This window comes from Hippocampus comes, unplaced genomic scaffold, assembly GCF_001891065.2.
Source record: "Hippocampus comes isolate QL1 unplaced genomic scaffold, H_comes_QL1_v1.1 scaffold319, whole genome shotgun sequence".
NCBI lineage: Eukaryota > Metazoa > Chordata > Actinopteri > Syngnathiformes > Syngnathidae > Hippocampus > Hippocampus comes.
The window spans coordinates 643,805-651,504 of NW_017806090.1; the positions used below are offsets into that span (position 1 = coordinate 643,805).

General features: G+C 44.1%; 1 long non-coding RNA gene across 1 annotated transcript in view; it reads left to right on the forward strand.

Annotated features, from left to right (window-relative positions):
* The window catches only part of LOC109530877 (uncharacterized), a 13,727-nt gene extending 6,637 nt beyond the window's left edge, over positions 1 to 7,090 (forward strand). The window contains exon 2 of the long non-coding RNA XR_002171077.1: positions 6,935 to 7,090. This is a non-coding gene — a long non-coding RNA (uncharacterized LOC109530877). The remainder of the gene's footprint in view (positions 1 to 6,934) is intronic.
* Positions 7,091 to 7,700: the final 610 nt, after the last annotated feature.

Here is a 7,700-nt window from a genome sequence, read left to right on the forward strand (position 1 = left end):
AAAAAAAAAATCCATGTGTCTTTGGTGCATTCTGTTGAAAAAAAACTGTTGTGGTGCTGAAACTGCAATTTTACAGGATCTCTGTGTGAAAAACTTGAAGACATGTCTATTTTTATCCTGCCTGTTAAAATAAGATTTCACATGCTGTCGCTTCACTGGGTTCCTTGAGAAAGACAAAATCTACTGCTATGCCTTTCGGAGCTGCAATTTTGCAGCATCTCTGTGTGAAAGTCTTTCAAACAAACTCCAATTTTACACTGCCTGTTAAAAGTGACATTTTTTTGTGTGTAGGATGAACACTGCCTCTACAGTACTGTTTTGGCTCTGATGCAAGGAATGTGTGAAAAAAAGATGACGGACAACAATTGTCCAATGTCGTCCGTCATCCTTTGGCTCAAAAAACAAAAAAATAAAAACACCAATAGAGTAGAGCATATTGATTCCATCCCAGAAAGGTTCTTCTTCATTGCTGTTGTACACATGGTGTTTCTTTCTTCACCTAGGTGAGGAAAACGAAACATTGGCGCTGACACATCGACCCGCCTCGCAGCGGGTCAGCGGGGAATCTTCAATGGCGCCACATCTCAACGCGTCAATGCTTCTGCGCCGCCTTCTGTGGGCCCTAAATGTCACGCAGCTTCAACTCCACAATGTGCTCGGACCCTGAGACAGGCGGCGGCCGTGTGATCTTTTGACGCTCTGATTTTCCCAACATCTGCGTGGTCGCTCAATGCCGTCTGCTCGCAACACGCACTCACCCAAATGTGTGTGTGTGCGTGTGTGAGTCCTTCTGCTCTGATGTAAATGTGAAGCCTATGGCAAGAGAACCATCTTCCAGACATTACGCACCACGACAAAGTGAGAAAATCACACCGCCTATACTAGCACATGCAGAAAGAAGGGTGGGAAAGATTTTAGGCGGGGCATGGCTCTGAGATGTCTTTTCTGTCAGCGGGGGACGCCTGTGACTCTCATCAGAGAGGCTTCATCCTCACACACGTAGCAATCGTTCATTGCAAAGAGTAGTTTGTCTTTAAAACTCTGGAAATGAAAAATGTGGCCGCTTCCCACCTTTTGGGGCAGACTTGTTTTGTCTTTTCGGGCATGTCTTCTTGAGACTTTTTTTGTGGGTCCATTCTTGAAAGACATGCCCACCAAATTTTGTGGTTATTCTCGTGCAAACCAAATGTCATGTGGCGAAGTGAAATTGGGTTTGGGGCTTGAATTTCCCTACAACATGTCTTCTGCCGTTAATCAAATAAGCCAACAAAGCTGTCACTAACCATTTGGTCATGTGTAGCTCGTGTGGAACAGTCGCTGATAAAGTTCAGTCCTGCTGTCATTAATGATATATACACAAGGGGTGGCTGGTACAATGATATCTACTGTGCTTGATACTAATATTAATTATAACTAGGACTACATGGCAGTGGGGCATACTTTTAATTTTTAATTTTTTACTTTTGAGTGTATTTGCTCCCCGGGCTGGCTAAGATGAAAGTTTCCTCAACTGTGACACCGTTAAATTAATCTATGAGACTGTTGAGGTGCCACTTGATTGGGGAGCAACAGAGATCATTACCGTGACTCCCTTTTTTCACTGATAGAGGGGCGGGGGTATTTTTCATTAATTTTTATTAGTACAAAATAAATTAATACAAAAATAAAAAAAATAGATACATATTCAGCATCATAAAAAATTGGGGATGTGTTATAGTCGTCTAACGCCATGTACACGAACTGGACACATCATGAAGAACACCATCTTATCAGATCCAATACAAACACACAAAAAAAAAAAGAAATCTGCTGTTCATACTGTAAACCTGAGCATTGACTGAATCATGCTGAGACCTGCCTAATATTTTGGTGATTTTGTTGCGCTACATCGCAGGGTCAAAATATTAGGAACTGCTCCCAGTTTGACACATTGCTGTTCACAACTAATTACTCATACAACAATACTGCAATGTGACACAAAATGAAATAATATTCAACAATAGGGAGGATGCCGGTCAGACCACCGTGCAATTGATGTTTGGACGCTTCATTAGGTACACCACCTCATCGGATCAAATACGACAACAACAAAAAGAATCCTCCTTTAGTACAATAACGCAGATACGGTCGTACTTTGGCTTACTGAATGAGTCCACCAATTTATGAGCTTTCCACATTATGAGCTTTCCACATTATGAGCCTTCACTGGGTCAATTTTTGTTGGAAATGAGGTCGCAAAGGTACTATAATGCCCTCACATGTGGGCAAGGAAAGACAGCCAATGATGCTTTTATCAGTGTTTATCGAATGGAAAAGTCTGTCAAACACTAAAATATAAAATGAGAACACTTTCAAGGAGCTGCTGTAGGCCACTAGTCACGCCCTGCCACTCACAAGCAGACTACCGGCCAACTCAAATTTGCCGCGGCCCTTAAAAGGTTCACATTCAGCACACGGATACAATATTCTCATTTATTATGTTTCATGCAATGCAGTGCTAATTTTTTCAATTATTAAAAACGTCGAACCATTTTTTTTTTTTTTGGTGGGCTGCAATGGAGTTATGACATTTCAATTCATTTTAATGGGGGAAATTGAGTTGTGAGCTTGGTCACAGAATGAATGAACCTACTATGTCAAGAAAGCACTGTGTAGTAATAATAGTAATAAAAATACTAATTAAAAAAAAAAAACACCATCTTGGCACCAGGGTGAAACATCTCTGCACGTGTCAGCTCACGCATATGACAGCTTTGCCAAAATGAAGCATCACGCTTGACACAAACACATGAAAGTGAACGATGCATGTTCCGTACCTGCACGACACGGTGAGTTCAACTTTGGTGGCGGGGATGGCCGCGGTGAAGGGGTCCGCGTCCCCGATGCACGCCATGCTCCAATCTGCAGAAAAGCCTCAGTGGCGGGCATGAGAGGGATAGGAATGAGCTGGATGATGATGATGATGATGATGAGGATGCCGGTGGTCGTATCGCGGTGAAGGAGACGAAAGGGAGTTGGCGGAAGTGGAAGTGAGACTGGGGAGGAGGAATGAAGGAGGCTCCTCCGTCCGCTGCTCCCGACCGAGCGCCGACGTGTGGATGCTTCTGAGCGCGGGAAAAAGCTGGTAGTGTGTGACTCGAGAGAAAGTGAGCGAGAGAGAGAGAGAGAGAGAGAGAGAGAGAGTGGTGGAGGGCAGAGATAGAGAGTGAAGGATTTCAATTGGCTGTGGATTAAAGCAGCTGTGTGTAATAATTACATTCTTACCTCTACTATACCACTCACTGCGAGGATTGGGGCGGGTGGGTAGAGAGAGAGAGAGCGAGAGATTCCGCAAGAGGGAGAAAGAAAAAGAGATTGATGGAGATGGCGAGAAAGAGAGTGAACAAGAGAATGTGAGGGAGAGAACAGAGGCAGAGAGAAAGATCGAATAGGGTAGAAGAGAGGGAAAGAGAGTGAACGAACAGAATGACAGGGGGAAGGAGAGGGAGTGGGGAGAAGAGATGGAAAGAAAGGAAGAGATATGAAAGAAGCAAGAGCAGAGGGAGTGACGGAACTCGGGAAAGGGAGAGATGAGAGCACGGGGAGAGGGGGAAAAAGGTGAGGAAGGGGAGAGGCGGAGATGGAAAGAGAGAGAGGGAGTGGGGAGAGGGAGATCGAGGGAGAGAGCACGGAAAGAGAACAAGAGAGGAGAAGGAGAGAAGGTTAGAAAGAGGACAGGGAGAGGTGCGGGGAAGGTGAGAGCGAGAAAAGGAACGAGCGGGAGATAGAGAGGGAATGGAGGGAAAGGATAGGGGAAGAAGAGCGGAGGAAGAGAAAGAGAGGGGGACACAAGTTGAGAGAGAGAGAAAGAGAGAGAGAGAGGGCAATGAGAGAGGGTTCGGGAAAGAGAGGTGAAGAGAGAAAAAAGAGGGAGGAGAGAGAGAGCAAGAGAAGATGAGTGAGAGAAGGTGGGTGAGAGCGGGAGGGAGAGAAGGTAAAAGGGAGAGAGGGAGGGAATGAGGTAGATAGAGACAAAGAGAGCAGGTGAGAGGGTCCGACCAAGGATGGAGAGATTTCCATTTCAAGTATCTGTGGCTGAAACCAACAATATGCAATTGACTGCTTTCCAAGTGCAACAATAAGTTTAGCCCTCAAAACTAACTTTGACAATGACTGACGATGCGCATGATTTGCATGTGACATCACTTCCTGTGTCTCCCATGAAAAATCGGCATCTTGGAAAAGAAAGTCGCGTCAAAGTCGCGCAAAGGTGGTCCAGCCCAGCTGTGACTCGGCAGATGGTTCGCCTTCGGGGACCACCCTGACCACTTCGGACATGCCCGGAGCAAAATGGCAAGCTGGGAACATGACATCCATGCTAACCTCTCTCCTAAAAGTCTTTTCCAGTTGAATGGCGGTTTCACTCTTCACCACAATTGGGTGAGAGCTAATCACTTTGGTTCCCAGCGTGCCCAAAACAAAGATGGCGGCGAAGCACTCTTTCTCTCTCTCTCTCTCCACAAGCTAGATGGCTGCCTGAGCAAGACAAAGCTAATTAGCAAGCCCAGCGTGAAGCTGAGAGAAAAACACAGGACATCTGTCGGTTCTGGTCAACATGGATGTCACATTTCAGCAAAAGTCGAATGTTCCCACCCATGAACAATATGCTGAGTAGCAATTGTTGTTCCAGACATTTGAGGACTAACATTCTTTTTTCATTGGCAGATTAAACAAATGCTCATCAAGACCATTAATGTGACATGCCAGACAATTTGGTTTGTCTCTAAGTTAGACCTATTGTATTTTTTCATCATTGCTTCATTTCACGATATCACGCTGAATAAATAATGGCAGATTGAGAATGTGCTCATCAAAACCGTTAATATGACATGCGAGACCATGTGGTTTGTCTCGGAGTTTTATCTATATTATTGCAAGAGTGGGCAGTCTATGGCCAAATTTAGGATATTTTATAGCCCAAAAAGATATATTTTTTTTGATTACCCAAGGTCATGACTCAAAGGTGCCAGATCTTGAAAGCACTCACCAAGGCTGTTAATATGACGTAAATCCATGTGGTTTGCTGCAAACCTTTACCTACAGCAGGGACAAAATAAGTTGACAGGGTTTGTTGGAAATTGATTTTTGAGCTTGTTAGTGCACTAGTAGACTTTGATCCACATCAGGGGGTCACCTATGGCTTACCGTGACGTTCCAAAGACAAACAAAACCTCGAACCACTTCACTCCCACTCCTCATCCCCAAACCCCAAATGGTCCAAATAATAAGGTGGACAGTTCTCTTTCTCCTGAGTTGGCGGGAGTGCAGCTGACAGTTGAAGAGCATTAAAAGTCTCACATTGAATTGCAGCTGCTCTCAGACGACATGTGCACAAGATCCTGTCCACACACAAGCACATAGTCAGCATCAGAGCTTGAAGACAACACGACTACATTGTATTATCGGACAGAACGTCAGACAAAAAATGTTGACATCAATCTGATCGAGGTTCAGATAGAATAAGTTAACCACAATAGCATCTAAACAAGAAAGCGGCCTTATCTTAGCATAGCATACGAACAAAAGAAGGTAAGGTCTTTAATAAGATTCCCCCGTCCCCCGCATTCAAAGGGTGTTCCTGATGAAAAGTTGCGCTGAGTCGGCATCTCCTCCCACATGTGCAATGCTGCAAAAAAAGGTGCGTGTGCCGCTGCTGTTTTTAAATGAGGATGAATGGACGCCCGCGCTTTAATAAGCATCATCACCGTGCTGCTGCCCGGGAGGCTCTGAGGAAACAACACGGCAAGTTGAACTGAAAAGTTTGTAATGATACTTGCAGATGTTGAGCAGGGACCGTGCCAAAAAACATCAGGTGAACCCGGACCACGATGGGATGTAAAAATATTCAAGGTAATTGGGGTTTTTAAAAGTGTGCGCACACTCGCTTAACTCTGAATGTGACTGTGGTCAGAATTAAGCAGTTACATTGAAATTCATATAAATGGGCGTCAGTAAACAGCTGCCATTATTTACATTGGCTCTGATTAAATCCAAATAGCGCTGAGATGCTCTAGTAATCTTTTCCTGATTAAATAAATTTTGTGGAATCTCTCTGCGGCTTGTGCTGTAAAACGTGACGACAAAAATGTCAGGAAACGCCTACGAGAACAGGATTATGATATTTGGGGTAAATCACCGGCACTTTAAATGGTTTGAATGTGACTGTTTAATTCCAAACACAGCCACACCCCCAGCTATTTATAAGTTTCCAACTGATTTAAATTTACCTTATTCCTTTATGTATAAAATCACAAAAACCTAGCATTTAAATAGGGGTGTGGAAACTTATTATATCCACCGCAGATGTAGTGAGCAGGTACCATGTCAGGATACGTGTAGTGTGTACAGATGATGTCTACCGAGCATGGGCCATAATCAATATAGAGACCCACCATCACATGGTGAATTGCATGTCTGTTGACATGGTCTTTGAGATCATGTCAGTGCTTGTGACCACACAATATGAGTGGTAAACGCAGACCACATCAATGGACATGCAGTGAGTGAAGACCACAATCAACTTGGGCAAACACGTGTAGTGTTTTCTTGAGACCGTGCACCTCCACAGTTTTACTGTATTCTGTTTGCCTTGCCGCTGCTGCCATCTGGTGGATACATTTGTTAATTATTTCACAGCCATAGCCCATTGCCCAGAGTCCTGGTTTTGAAGAATGTGTCCGATGGAAAGCAGGAATATTTCAGTTTGTTGTCATATATATTTTTACACGAGTAGTTGGAAAGAATTGTTTTTAAAATTATATATACATATTGGGGGAACGGTGTTGTGTGCATAAATAAAAGCACCGGGGATCTGTTTTGTTTTTTGACAGATGGCGTTTATTCTCACTGGGCATCATCTGACATTAGAATAGCTACAGAGACGGCCATTTGGAAGGTGGCTTCTACAATTCCAAAAGGAGAGGGAAGGTCCGGAATTATGTCAAACAGGGACCGAAACTGACTGTTAACAACAATAAGAATCTAAGCGTGAATTAATGAAATCACATCAGGAAGGGTTCCAATCGGTGGTCCCAAAAAAAAAAAAAAAAAACATTCATTCGTGTTCGCGTCATCATCACCAAAACATTCACGAAATCTGAAGGCCTCGCCTCGACAAAAAAGATCTGTGACATAAAATGACATAAACAGCGCTTTGCTATGCTCACGAGTGGGCCTTGCCTGCGGTGTGCGACAAGAAGCCCTCTGATAAAGGTGAGCAAGGCGACAACATAAGGGTGAACATGCGGTCAAATGCGCCTGAAGTGAGTGCAGACCACATCTTTTTACTGTATGCCAAGTAAGTGTGTCTCCGTGTCTACTGTAGGTGTAATGATCACGGACCCCGCTGTGTATTTATAATGAGCACGAAGCATGTCTGTATACGCGTGGTGATCACAGACATAAAGAGAGTGCAGACCGTGTCAACATGTAGCTACAGTGCCTAATGCAACATACATACATACAAGTCAGTTAACGCATATGTAGTAAGAGAGAGTGGACTGCGTCAACATACGCCAACATGTTGTGAGCCCGGGCCATGTTAATAACATTCGTACACGAAATGTGCATGGCCCACATCACATACACAGAGTGAGCACTGACCATGTCAGCCTACATGGTCGTTGTGACTGTGTGGCAACATTTGTGGAGTGAGCACGGAC